At 35.9% G+C, this 15,212-nt stretch overlaps 1 long non-coding RNA gene across 2 annotated transcripts in view; it reads right to left on the minus strand.

Moving 5' to 3' along the window:
- Positions 1–15,212, minus strand: part of LOC148224418 (uncharacterized) — a 159,294-nt gene that overhangs the window by 5,566 nt on the left and 138,516 nt on the right. For both annotated transcript variants that reach the window (XR_015802889.1, XR_015802890.1), the window contains exon 4: positions 2,858–2,973. This is a non-coding gene — a long non-coding RNA (uncharacterized LOC148224418). The remainder of the gene's footprint in view (positions 1–2,857; positions 2,974–15,212) is intronic.

The following is a 15,212-nucleotide window of genomic DNA, read 5'->3' on the forward strand; positions in this document are numbered from 1 at the left end:
TTAAAACTGATAATTATTTTCAAACAGTTTGAGAACTTCAAGCTTTGGCAAAGGCAATATAAATTACTTTCAATTAGTTTCCATTGTCATTTATAGGCATAATTTTATTAATTTTGTCACTCTACCATTTTCACTTAGAAGTATTCACAAACCAAGTAGGGTTGAAGTGAAGCCATGCATTCAGTAAGCAATATCTGTGATTATTTTTCACTGCACACTAGTGAAGTTTAGAGCAGATGAAGATCTAGCATGGGCAAAAAAGATTTTTTTTTGGAAAACAAGAACAATAGTATATAAATATTATAAAAACTGGCAACACAATAGATTAGTGTTAATTTCCATGTATTTATAACACAGTCCCTTTAGAACATCAAATGACTGGTCATTATTTTGATGGAGACACTGATTACTTAGTTCCCTTCTGTTTCCTTTGCAATCACATGAGCATTGTGACAATGAAATCTGCAGACAATGGCTGCAGAATTTGATAGATACCAAACTTATCAGTAGACATTCTGCAGTCGACACCAAAGACTGTTTTGGCAGAGCTGTCTGTAGGAATTCTGAACTCAAAGGCCACACTTTTAAAGAGCTCTGTTTGCTAGCTAGGAGGCCTGACATGTGTAAGCATGAGTGTCTTGCCATGCACAGTGTCAAATGTGTCGTCTGGTCTCTTGCAGTGGTGCCAGGCAGGGCAGAGGTGCTGGCATGGGCCATGGACCAGTTCTGGTGAACAAAACGGGCCAACAGTGGTCTAGGACCAAGGAAGTTTAACTTTATGGGGACAAGGTATGCTTGGTGCCAGGTGTCTGCTGTGGTAGCAAATGGTCCCTTGACTATTTTATATATTACCACAGACATAACTTTAAAGTTCATTCTCCAACATTAGTGTGAAATCATGCCATCCGGCAGAATTGACAAGAAAAACAAAATCCTATCATTTAAAAGAGGTAATAAATCTAAATCCCAAATAGAGGAACCACCAAAGGACTTGTCTGATTTAGCATTTTCACCATCTACAATGAACTAACTTGCATGAGCAAATTTTAAAAGTGTGATAAACAAGAAAATTAGATGACGCTAATAAAGCTCATTTTTCAGAAAGGCTTTAAATAGTGCAGGTTCAGTATAACACTAGCCACAGCTATGCAGAATCCAGCTTAGAGACAGCTTCAGCCGTGCTGGTGTGCAGGCAGTTCTCTCTTGCATCTGTTTGCAAAATGTAGCCTGCTGATGTATACCTATAATAGCATTTACAATAGCAGTTAATAGCAAAGCTTTGAGTAGTTAAGGACGTCATCCATCTTATGCTGACAACAAATAAGAACATTATTACCAAGTAAAAAGAAGTTCAGACTTAATCACAAGAATATAAATTAATTATATTTTTAATAAGTGAAGAAGTGTTTAATGCACATTGAACTCCACAATTATTTGTTCCAAGATATTTTAAAAGCCGAGTTTATGAATCTGCTTTGGATTTTTTTTTTCTCAAAAAATTTTGGGGATGTAATCAATAATTCAACACTTTGAACTATCGTTTTGGAAAGTTTTATTTTTTTTTTTTTTAGTTTATAGCAATAAATCCTACTGCTAAATGAAAAAAAAAAGTTGTAATTTCTTAACTAGTAAATCTCAGAACTCTCAGAACGAGCTAAAAATGTGATGAATTCAAGGCTATGCCTGCATCTGAAAAACCTTTAAAAGACTTTTTAATTTTTTTTCTCTTTGCCGCACTTAGCCTTGACTTTCAGGTAGAACTGGGAAAGAAATCATTGAGGTAAGAACTTTTGATTTATTTGGTTTTATAAAAAATAAATATTTTCAGTTTGCTAATATAGATTAAAAAAAACCCTAAAAACCAAAAAAACTCAACAAACAACCCAAAAAAGAAAGACTAAAACAAGGAAAACAATCAAAATAATTAATACAAGTCCTTCCATACTTGAATAAACCCCTCTTCTACTATTTCTTATTAAATTATAAGACTGCTTTGACAAAAATTTGATAAGTGCCCAAAGTACTAGCACTTAAACTTCACAAATTCTAGCGTGATCAATAGTGGAGACATCATAGCAGTATCTTTAATAATATATATTAAAAGGTGATCTCAGTGTTCAAATTACTTAAATAGTTCAATAAATCTAAGCACTAGGCTGCTTGTTCCTGTAGTTTCACATTTTCATATCACTAATATGTGTTACTGTGCGTATCACCACAGAGATTTTAATTTTCTTTTTTTACAATTTATTGACTGCATGACATAGTTTAAAAGTATATTTTATTTTTGCAGAATTTTAACTGTGCTGGACACACACCACCATAATCTGTTTGGTCCCTTTTATACACTTTCTGGAGGTTATTCTTCTGTAATTAAAAACAAATTTTCTGCCTGAATGCTCTTTTAGGTTTTAATTATATGTATGCACATTTTGCAGAAGTATATTGTTACTAGGGTCTTTAGTAAATGTCCTGATTTGATGAAGAAAATAAATTGAAAAGGTATTGTGAATGTTTTTACCACTGTGGAAAATTTTAGGGGTTTTTCCAAAACCCTACTAAATTTCCATCCTCTAGAGCAAATAAACAAGCAAGAAGAACAGCAACTGTGAACTTTTGCTTCAATAATGTTGCATGCAGCCGCTGGGATTTCCAGCTTATTGAATAACTTTATGGCATAGATATGTCTCTTGTCTTCAGCAGAGCTGGAGAAAGATATCATCTCTCATTACAATTCCATTACAACTTTCCCTCAGTTGAATGTCAAAACTTTTCAGACTTTTGGTTTGGATTGTTTGTGTTGCTAGACAGAGCTCACAGGCACTGGCTCGTGTGTATTTGACAGACTATCACTTACAGTGCAACGAAGAAAGGCGTCTTTCTGTCAGCATAATCTGCCCACGGTTCTTCACTTTCATTACATTCTGCTGCATGCTGATTGTCACCATGGTGTTGCCTTAACCAAGGAATGACCTGTAGGGTTGCACAAGGAGAAAAAAAAAAGGCTTGCTACTCATATTCCCATGTTTTATTACCAGTATGTTGTAAATCACCAAGCAGCTGATGACATTTAGTCGGGGATGGCAATCAATAAAGAGGAAATCAGAGCTCTTAGAAGACCTCTGCTCGCTTTGCCTGCTCAGCTTGTTCTGCCTTGTTCACAATATGCAGCAAACCTGAGCTTGGAATGTAGCACAAAGTAATTTTTTACCCCACTCAATTATAAATGCTTGGTTACTGAATATTTAACACCAGGATTAACAGTGTGATGATCCATGTCACATTTTTTATTTGTCCCTTTCATCTGAAGGATCCTGAAACGCTTTTCATATCTCTGATTACACAAAGACTACAGAAAGGTTTCTTAATCCAACAAGGGGAAAAAAATGACTGCTTTAACAGCATAGCACATCTCATTGCTATTAATGATAATAATCATTCCTGGCACTGGCTGTAAGTTTCACCTTTTTTATGAGGCTCTCAGAAAGCAATTTATAATCCAGCATTGGAAGTCTTCACACAGAGCAGTTTCATAATACAGATAAGCTTATAACTTATATCTACAGTAAAGGAATGTGGAGGCACACACATTAACAGAGTTACCAGAGTCAACAATGCAGTTATAATTGGAGATCTGAAGAACTTTGAAAGAGTTCACATATTCTCACCTCAATGTCCTATTTTCACTGTTATGACATATTTCTGTACTAAATGTCAAGATAAGATGTGACAGAATCTAGGGAAGAAAATCCAATTCCATCCTATTTGAATAATTAGTTTTTTCTAGAATGAAAAAGCTCTGCCTTGGTTGTGAGATATGAATACTAAAAAAAAAAAATAAAGAGGAACTGAGGCACAATATGAATTTTTCAGGAGTTCTGGAAAGTTAACAAGCTATTTTCAGGCTTATAGATCAGAAAATTGCGATGTTTGTAGAAAAGCAGTTTAGACATTAGAACAAATCAGGTGCACATACCTCCATGTAGAAGATGAAAACATCAACCCAGGTAAAATGAGAAGTTTAGTTGCCGGAGATGTGGACTTGGGGGCAGCTAGCTGACAATCTCTCTGTGGAGGTGGAAATATCCATATGGCACATATATATCAACTAATATTGGCCCATCTGTTGATGGCATGCAAAGTCCTAGCTTTCACTTCTGTGTAGTGTGCAGAGATTCATATCTGGTTCCTCCATTCCCCTCCTCTTCAGGTCTTTGCTCCCTAAAGTTCAGACTACCCGTTGCTTATCGTGTCTGAGAATGGGAATCACAGTGGAGAGACAAATTCCATTCCATGCCTCTTCCTTCCTAGCCACCAAAAAGGCAAAAAACACATAAGTCTTGGGACTGGTGAGACAAGGATCTTGGGGAGCCTGGTTTTACATCCTGAGTGAATAAGCGAAAAGACCTCTTGGAATCTGTTCAGCAACAAGAAAGTGCTTCTCTTTGAACATGTTTTCATGACCTGCAAATTTCTTTCCACCAGATAATTATTCTAACATTTTTCCAGACCTCATTGTAATCTCTTAATTCTAGAATTCTTGGTTTCATAGTGGCTGAGTGTTACCAGACAGTGAGAAGAGTCTGCTCCCTTCAGGCAGGAGGTGTCACATCACAAATGTCAGCTCTTATACTTGGTTCAGTTTGCATGTTGGGCATGTACTGCTTACTGTTTTGTCTCCTGCTTTAGGATCCTAAGGTTAGCTGTCACCATGTGGGACACCAAAATCTATCTCTGACAGAAGAAATCTTATATACTTAGGGGAGATGTCTTCATATGCTATAAATCATCCAGATTCCTTTGTCTTTCCATCTAGGTGAAATTTAAACTGCACTTCTTCCTCCTTCTCTTCTCCGTCCCACTTTTTTGATTACCTTTGCTGATTATATAGTTTGATATGTAGTTTTTTTTAGTATTCTCTGTGAAAGCTGGATTAAGCAAACAGAAATAAGTGCATCCAGAAACCAGATATCTTCTCTTCTGCCATGCATCATAACAATTGCAAAGAAGATATTAATTCTAAAGACTTCAGTTGTAAAATTGCTTTGACCTTATTTCACTCCTCTGCAGTCTTTGTACAGGCCCATTCCTTTATCCATCAATTCTGAAGAAAAAAACTCCTGAGAGTTTTTTGAAGAGCCAGAGTTTTGTGATTTTAAAACAAACATTGTGAATATTTTAATGAAAATTCTTTTTAATATTTTTCTAATTTAAGAAGCTTTCCATGTGGATTGTGTCACATTTCATTATAAATTCTAGACAAAATAGCCTATTAGTCTGACAGCAGTAAAGATATTCTTAATTCCTTTAGTATCCTTCCCAATCTGCAGACTGGGATGAGACAAAGAACATGAACTTTTCTGAAACAGGCGTAAAGTAAACAGTTTTTTATATAGGCCATCTTTAGTTAATATTCATTAATGCTTTATTGTTCATGGCTTTTCAGTTAATCGTATTTATTTACAGAAATTTCCCACTGCAAGGCAGTTTGGTCTGGCATAGTTTCTACAAAAGGAGTTTATTTAAATATTTACGTAACATGCAGAACTTATACGAAAAATTGTTAGAAACAGCTTTTATGTAACTGTTCATAATTTGAAAACAGCAAGGTCCTTACCTTCTGTTCCCTTCTTACTAAGAAAAATAAAGTCACCATAAACTACACATTAAGCATTGAGGCTGATCTTTATGGTCAATCAGGCATGTGAACTCAGGTTGAGTGTAATAATTGTCCATAAATTTATGGGGTTGTGCTGGGGCTCTGAGAGATTTCTGTGAACCTGTATTCTCTGCAGTTTGCCATGAAGAGACCCCTTAGCCACGTGTCTTTGTGAGAGTCTGTTGATTGCCAGAAAACCCTACAACATCAAAAATCCTTCACTATTAGTAATTGACCTCAGAACACAGATGAGAAATGAAAGTTTTAAAAATAAATTTAGACTTGAGTAGAAAAGCCTTATAGTCCCTTAACTAATAAATTGGTTTCTATCAAGTACAAACTGGCAACTATATTTTATACAACATCAAAAGGATTGAGGCATCATTTGGGAACAGACTAACCTTTTCTTTTTGTTGTTTCAATGGACTAATAATTAATTCATTATATTTCATGAATATGTTAACAAATTTTTAACAACTGCACAGATCTTCTGTAATAACATGTTTAAATCAGACAGGTATAATGACCCATTACAACTAGAGATCTGAAAGGTCACAGGTCATCCCAAGGGTACTGCCTGCCCTTATTAATGCGTTAGTAGCTATTAGTTATACTTGCTAGCCTGATGCCCTGCCATGAATTTTCTTATGAATATTTAGTAGGCATAGTAGAATGCTATTGTGAAAGGAGAAAAGTAAGAGATAAAATGAAGATTAATTAGAGGTGTATCTTAAAACACTGGCATGTATTTCTCAGTTAGGATTTTCAAGAATAGAAAACTACATGGGCTTGATCATCACTTAAATCCCTCCTTCTTTACACTTGTTCTGGAAGATAAAAAGTGGAATGCAGGTTTGATTGATGTTTTGCCCATCCTATTTCTGGCATCTGAGATGAAGAGTAGCTTTGCTGCTCAGGGATAAGTGGACATTAAATGTCAAGTCAAATATACTTCTTTTCAAAAAACCAGAAAATTCAAGTCAAGTCAGATGTATAGGAACAGCAGCAAAAGTCATGTGGCTTAGCTTAGATGCTGCTTAGGACTTACCTTAAAGTTTTTTATACAGAGACTAGAATGGTTCTAGTCTGACTATGCTTTCTTTTATATCTGAGGTCTACTATGAAAAAAACCCAAAAACTGTCCCCTTGGCTGTTTTTTTTTTTAATAAATTTATGTGACAACCATTTTCTTCTTTCCTGAAAAGAAATAAAAATTGGGTTTTCTTAAAAAAAATCTGAGTAGATACACCCTTTTTGCAAGTCAGCACTAGGATATACTGATGCTCTATGCAAGCTATAGTATTGAAAATTAATTGTCTCTTTGTGATGCTGGTTTCCTGAGTACATCCACAAGAACAGCTCACTCTAGGGGAGGGAGTGTGAAGCCTATTTGCACAGTCATTCGTAGACTGGGACAGAAACTGTTCATGGGGTGGGAGAAGGAAAGAGAGAGGAGAAAATGCTTTCCATAGGAAATGGAAAAGATGCTTGAGGAGACTTAAAATGAGCAATACCTGTGCATATTGCAGCCCACAGGCCACATGTCCTATATACTTGCTGTGGTGCTCTGTCATAACCACATACACATGTATTGTCTCATGGATTGCCCTTTCTTATAAGAAGTGGGCTTACTGCCTGTGATGAATTTAATTACATAGGGAAATATGAGCCAATGGCTAGATTCAGTCTAGAAGATGGTGCTCTCTGATCTTCTTCCTAGTCTGAGAATCACAATAAAGTTCATGGTTCTATATGCAGATATTTTAATGAGCCTTGGGAGTTTGCCATCTTGAGTTTAAGCCTTGCAACTGTTGTCATATGGAGACCCTCCAAGAAGTTAAAGCCAAACGAGGGATCCAGTCACTGTCTGTGTCATCTGGTCAGGAATATAAAACACCCGTGTGTGGTGGCATATATTACAATGCAGACTGCACTGTACTTGTCAGCAGTGGACTGGGCCAAGTTTGAAAATTACTCTTTTTGCAGCCAGGCTCAGCCTCCAAGAACTGACATGCTAATCCTAGAAGCCTGCATTATACCACTGTAGCCGATCTTCCTGGGCACATAATCACAGACTCCTGTGAAAAGTCTTTTTCAATGGTATAATGGAATAATCTGGACAGCCTTTCAACTCACACAAAATTCCGTTCAGATGACGTGTGTGTAGACTTTCTGTCAATGCCTCTCATATCTTCGATTTGCAAGACAAAATATATAATTAGTGATTAATCAATCATTTCTCACATTGCTGCTTTGATCAGCCAACGCTGCAGCTGATAGACTGCAAACCATAGTTGACTTGCAGGAAGGATGACGAGGCTCCAGAAGCAGTGCCAATCTCATAAGAAATGGAATGACAAAGTTGTGTTGTCCTGTTGAAGATCCAAGAGGGTTACTGGTACAGAGAACTGTATATTCTCTTCCTTAACTGAAATATTTATGCATTTTTATAACTCTGTCGGAGAAAACTGAAGAGAGTGAGTGCTCTCTGAAAGAGAGTCAGGCACATGACTTAAATGAGCCAGGGCAAAGGCCAACAGTGTGGCTCTACTTTACTCACACTGTCTTGTTAAAATCTACCCCTGCCTCAAGCACGGCTACCAAGAGTAATTAGGACATAACTACAGCAGCATAAACTGGTTTCAGCTTTAAATTTTTTCAGTTCTGTGAGTTGTTGTTAAAATGAGTTTATATCTATCTTTTGGGTGTGTGACAATCGGCCACAGATGACTCTGCTTGAGCATGGGGTTTGGATCAGATGCCCTCCATAACTCTCTTCCAGCTTCAGCTCTGCTGTGATTCTGTGATTAACATACATTAATAGCAAATCATATCACAATTATAAAACCTACAATTTTTTCAATTCAGAGCAGTGCAGTTACTTACTGCCAAAACTGGTTGCTAAATTGGTGTCTGGAGGTGTTGGTGTTATTGCCTGTATATATGCTACGTTGCTTCTGCTACTCTGAGTCAGTTTTAGGTAAGGGTAAGGCACTAATTGTACATGCATAAATGTGTGTGTATGTGTTATTATTTAGCATTATTTTTGAGAAAATTAAAACAAAACAAAACAAAACAATATTTTGTGGAAGGCATTCCGTATATTGTGATTTCCTTCCTATAATCCCCCTTTATTTCTGCCCAAACCAGTTGTTTTGGCAACAATAACCAGTGAATATAAAGAATGTCCAAGGTTAAAAAAGAGACTGAAGTTGTTGAGTGGAATTACCTTAAGACATTCCTCTGAGAGAAAATCTGGCAGAAGTGAAAGATATTTTTACTTTTGTGCTTGTGGATAAAACCCAGTTTTCTTTCTTACTGCTTTCCAAGCCCTCCAGTTTTATTGGGACAATGGAAATAACCCTAACTAACAGATGTTCTTATTGAAGTTGTAATAAATCCTTAAAAAACATTGCTAAGACAGCAACATCACTATTCTGTGTCTTTTGATGTATTTGTTAGACACACCCATAAAAATTTAAATTGAATACAGGCTTTACCACCAAACAAGTTAAGCTGCAAAAGAAACTTTCATTCTTTTCCAGAACCAGAAGCAATTATCCACACCTCAAAGCATTTCAGCAGACATAATGAGGGTGTGATATTAACCAGTCAATTGGACTAATCTGAATGACTGTCAGTACTCCCAGCAAAAGAGGCCTTATTATAGTTACAGCTATTACACTGCTGCAGTTACAAGGTTACTTAGAAAGCTGAACTCAATCTATCAGCATATTAGAGACTGAAATGCCAAATCATCAAACTGTAAGCCTTAATATACCACTTAGAAATGGTGGGATGAGGAAGATGCCTATTTGAAAACTTAGAGAGCATAGGGTCTCCTTGACATAATTCTTCTCCATATTCTGAACCACTCATTCATCTGAATGATGTGTGGGAAGTTCCTGTATGTTTTTTTCATCTTTCTGGAAGTTTTCTTCAGTTGCAACTTGCAAGAGGTTCTTCTTGCATTGTAGGTTCTTACTTAAATGAACTGACTAAAGAGGTTATATTTCATTATTATGGATATAGTTTTTTTTAAATAATAATAATAAAAGTGAAATAACTAGTATAAATGTTGATACTACATTATAGGATCTTGAATCATAATAGTCAGGGAACACAGCATGTTATTTCATTACTGGTAAATGTGGCCATATTTTTTTTCTCTCAAAACATGCCACTAAGTGTGTTTTTCATGCATGAAGAAGCTTCAACTGTGCTTCATAGCAAAGCCATAATTAGACAAGACTATTGCATACTACATTATACATCTGGAGGTTAGAAGTGAAGAAGATTAGGATCATAAAAGAAAAAGATTTTCTGCTTACTGCTGAGAGTTGGAATGAGGGAGAATTTGGAGCTGGATTTCAGGTCAAATGAGCTCAATAAATGAACAAACAAGATCAATAATAAAAAGTCCCAACAAAAAGGCAAGGCATGAGGAGAAAGACTTCTGGCCCAAACAAAAGAAATGGCAAGAAGCATCAGACAGAAACACTAGTGTGAAGTGCTCTTTTCACTGGAGTGGTCTGACATCCTTCTTTGGCATCCTCATGGAAGTACAGAAATTGAGTGAGCCACACTTCAATACAATAGAGTCAAAGTTCTTGGCTAGAGTTATTTTCCTTCCAATTCAACAAAATGAAACTGAAAAGAAACCTGAAAGTTCTGCATTAAGATAGAAAATGATACAAAATTATGAGCATGTAACCTAGCAGAGAAAGGTTTTCTTTTGTTTGAACTTTTATACAGGATGTCTATTTTCACCATAGAACTAAGTCAGCCAAAGACAACTGGAAGCCTGGTACAGGCATGATCTGATTTTGACTTTGCAGCTAGGCTTTCAGAGGTTGATTGTATTTGGGACCTGTTATGGGATGAGCTTACTTGCCTTCCTTCGAGAAATCACTGATTTTAATCTCAAATAACATATTAGGAACAGTAACAAAGATATCATATGGTAATAAAGACGAAATAGATAATAAATAAATCTAGTATCTGGTGGATATTCAGATGTGGCAGGTTAGGACTCTTTATACAATATTCACAGGTAGATGTGGACTACTTTAGATGTACCTCAAGCCAACTGTTTGCAAACCAACTCCAAACTCATGGTTATATTGCAAGAGTTATGTCACGTGGAATTCAAAGTGATAAGCCCAGATCAGATTGCTAAAAGTAACATTTGGCTAATGACCAGTGTACTGTACCTCAGCTTGTTGTGCCACTTTGATGACAGGGTACCTCAGTCTCTTTTATATCAGCCCACTAGTGCACAACAATAAAACAAGAGAGTATTCTGTCTGTAAGACTAACCTTTTCTCCTCGATAATTCAGAGTTTCTTAAAAAATATTATTTTCTATTCAGTGTTCACCTCTTTTAACTCTATTTTAAGACCATAAATAACTCTGACTCTTCTGTCTCTATTCCTTCTTTCTCTTCTGCTTCTCATCCTGTTCCTCTTTTGTTGCCTCGGACTTAGCAGTTCCTTCCTCACTTTTGAATATAACCTCTAGCTCAGACTGCTTTCACAGAATCCACAAGGTGAACATCCATTAGTCCAGCACCAAGGGGAAAAAATTTGAGGAATCTGTTTAACTGTGAAAGTCTTTTTACATTTGGTAAGCCTACATGGCAACATTGCATAAATTATGCTTAACTATATAGAATTGAAGAAAATTTTATATATTCATAATAAAATTGCAATATATTTTTTCTACGCCAACAGATATTCTCTGTTTTTATAAAAATAAAAATAGTTTTTATGGGCTGCCTTCCACTAACATATGTTTCAGGTGTATCAAATTCTGTCTAAAAAGGCACTTTTTGACATTTTTTTTTAATAATTGCATCCTCAGTTTTTTTATTTGAGCGCAATAATTCCAATTTTAATACTTAAACAGATCTACAACATTCTAAAATATTATTTCTTTCTCTAGTAATTGTTGAAAGGTATGATTTTAGTTATACAGTGTCATGAGAAAAAAACATTCCTTGTCCTCACTGGAGAAAAGTAACCACTTTAATACTAGATTCATTTATGAAGGATTCATATAATTTTATAGCCTTATAGTTGACATAAACTTTTCTTTTTAAAAGGTTCAGCTCAACGTTCATTTTAATTTAGCTCTTCTATATTGGAATGCTTCTAACTAGACTGTTTACAGTTGGTGCACAGATAAATCATAAACAGGAATTCTAATTCTTTGGTAGTTATTCATATGAGTTCCATTACAGCCACACTGCAGGCAGTGATGCACTTCAAGGATTGTGCTGATGCTGACGTTATAAAGCAGAAGAACCAAGTTTAAATGGTCTGTAAATGTCAGCAGAATCCTGATAGTAAATTATGACCTTGCTATTGACTCCTGAGTACATTTTATGCATTTCATATAATGCAAGTATAATGCTCGTCAGATCACATAAACAAAAGAACAGCATAGCTTCCCGAATTAATGAATTAAAGAGAATATCAGATACTTATCAGAAGCTCTGTGAAGTTATTTGGAGAAGTAAAAGTCAACTTAGGAAAGCAATAATATCCAGTGAGTAGCATTGCAAGAAATCTGTATCCTTACAGGAATTATTTTATTTTTTTGGTGTAGGAGTTCAATATATAGAACTGTGAGATTCAGCATATTAAGTTTTCTCCATTCTTAAGCATAAAATTTGAATTCTTGCCTTGCTTTTCATTTATATATTGAAATTTTGTAGCTTTAAGGGGATACATTAATGTCCACTGCCGTGTCTGTGTCCGTGAATGAGGTTCCAAGGCAAACTGAATTCAATAATACAGAGCTGATTATGGATAACAGAGCCAGAAGTTTGTGCTTGACATATAAGTGACCTTGTAATCCTCTCCTTAGAATTCTTCCCACCATTCCTCCCTTCTGCCACTCTCTTTTATTGTGTTTTAAAATTAGGTTAGAAGGACTTTGGGGCAGAGATCATGCTGCCACTTGCATTCCAAGGAAGAGCCTATTTTTTTAATTGCACTGGAAATGTATCTATTGTGCAGATAATTTTCTGAGTTCCTAGTTTGAAATGTTGAAATTTTGTATCGTCATTCATAGTCCTCATTCATATTCCTTTCTTAAGCTTAAGTGGGATTCAAGAAAATTATATGTTGCTCATTTCATTTCATTTCATTTCATTTCATTTCATTTCATTTCATAGCAACTAACATGATCTCCACTGGCTTCTTTCTTTTCTCAACATCACCTAAAAGTTCCTGCCTTACCTACGTTTTTCATACCATTTTACTTACTGTTGTAAATCTGGGTGTGATCACAGCAATATTAATAATTTTTTTGTATGCCTAACCAATCCTAAAATTAATTTGTTCTTTTGTACCAAACATATAATTATTCAAGTGAGCTTAGTAAGTCAGGTCTTAAGGCAAGATTGTATCTGGTTTAGGATAAACATAATCTTCACATACTGCTGCTCTTTTGTTTGGAAAGCAAAGGCCATTCCTTTTAAAACATTAGTCTGCTGAGAGAAGAGTACAACTACAGAGTAAAGGAAAGCTGTTAGAATGTGTCACCAGTGAAGTCAGTGCGCAGCCAGGATAGGACTCAAGCTTTGAAATTGCTACTAAAATCTTTGAAGTATTTGGAGTTTCTCCTTGGCAAATGTCAATACCCTAGAACAGGAGTTCTTCCATTTTAAAAATAGTGGAATCATCAGGCACCTTTATTGTCCTTACCAAAAATAGCTACTGTCTTTTACTGCTAAAAATGGCTTCTGATGAGTACACAATGCTGTACTGCAGATACATTGGGTAATATTTTAGAGGCCATAAGAATTCTGGGTATTAGAAATAAATAGCTCCTTCTAATACCAGGAAAATCCAAGTAATGCCTAAATTTCTTGTGTATGCTGCATCAGAAGCCAGCCAGGAACAAATAATAAATCAGTATTGATTGAAGCACTCAGGAAGGTCAGAGAACCAAAGTGCTGAGAATTTGACAAGCGTGGTCAATAAAAGAGGCAAATCCCATTTGACCATTCAAAACAACCACAGTCCTTGAAATATTCACTGGAAACTTAATCAGATTTTTAAGAAATGTCTTACAGAAGCATTTTTTAGACCCTGGTGAGATACTGGCTTTCATCATTAATAACCAGTATAAGGATGCTGACATACTTTGCTCACAAAATCTGGGGCGCTAATGAAGCAAGATGGAAGCAGAGAACCAGAGAACTCTTCTCAAGGGGTCTTCTGTCCTTGTTGAGGACAAGGCATCATGTGGGTGAGAAAAAGTCTTAAATCATCTGAATGGGAAGACAAGATCTTAGTCAGAAACTTGTGTAAATTGTTATGAAACCTGGACCTACTCTTTCTATCCAGCTGCACTGCTCAGCAGATCAGAGCTGGGAGGCCATCACCTATGCCCATCTCACTGCATCTACATTTTTTCACAGTTTCTGGTCCAACACTGTGTTCACCTTCCAAACCTTGCAAAACCATGATCCTTTATGTATTTAAGTACCTGCTGAAGACCCACTTTTACTGAGCTGTTTATCAGAGGTTGATCACTATAAACGTAAAGATGCACAAGAATCATGTTGTGTAGAGAAATTTCTCAAAATATATAGGTATGGTTCTTATGCTATATCAGTGATCACACTTGTTCAGCTATAAGTTCTACTAGCAGCACCAGATAAATACCTGTAAATATTGGAAACAATTGTTGTTCAAATAAGCATAAGAAAATGTGGATTGATGGTGTTAGTCATCTCTGGTATTAAATAATGCAGGAACACAAGCAGTTAGTGCAGACCATCCTCTCTGGTTGCATATATCTCTAGGAGTTATATAAATACATTTACTCAGAAAGCTCTGGAGCTTTCAAACTGATTTGCAGCAGAATGCTTAGAGAGACAAGTCATATGTCTGAGCTCAAGATGCTGCACACACAGTTTGCTGCAAGAAAAGACAATTATCTTCTGCTTTATCTTCAGTGAAGGGGAAAGACATAAAATAGACATAGAACAGTTTAGACTGAAAGGGATCTCAGGAGGTCATCTAGTCCAATCCCCTGATGAAAGCAGATATAATCAGATCAGGATGTTCAGGGTCAAGTTTCTACCACCTCTGAGGACGCCTCCCACAATGACTATAGGCAACTAGTAGTTGATGAACATATTGATATTTTTTCCCTTATATCCAGCTTAAATTTCTCACATTCCAGTCATATTCAAACAGGACTTCACAAATTCTACTGTGAACCATTGAGTTAAAAATTAGTTTCCCAGTTTTGATACTTTTATTCTAGATTTTATACCACTGTAAGAGTTTTCATATGACCAAGAGATTTACAGACTTTGAATGTAAGACAAATTTTTCATCAGAACTTTTAACCTAAATCTTTAAACCGAAGCTTTTATTCATTAAACAGAACTTGCACATACTTGGATTCAGTTCATGTTCTTAGAAGCATGAATTTGCTGATTGAAGAAAATTTCTGATATTTCCCTGCACCTTTTTAGAATGTACGATGTCCAAATGAAATAGAAAAAAAAAAAAACAACAAAACCTCCAGC

The sequence above is a fragment of the Sturnus vulgaris genome, chromosome 3 (genome assembly GCF_052056855.1).
Source record: "Sturnus vulgaris isolate bStuVul1 chromosome 3, bStuVul1.hap1, whole genome shotgun sequence".
NCBI classification, from domain to species: domain Eukaryota; kingdom Metazoa; phylum Chordata; class Aves; order Passeriformes; family Sturnidae; genus Sturnus; species Sturnus vulgaris.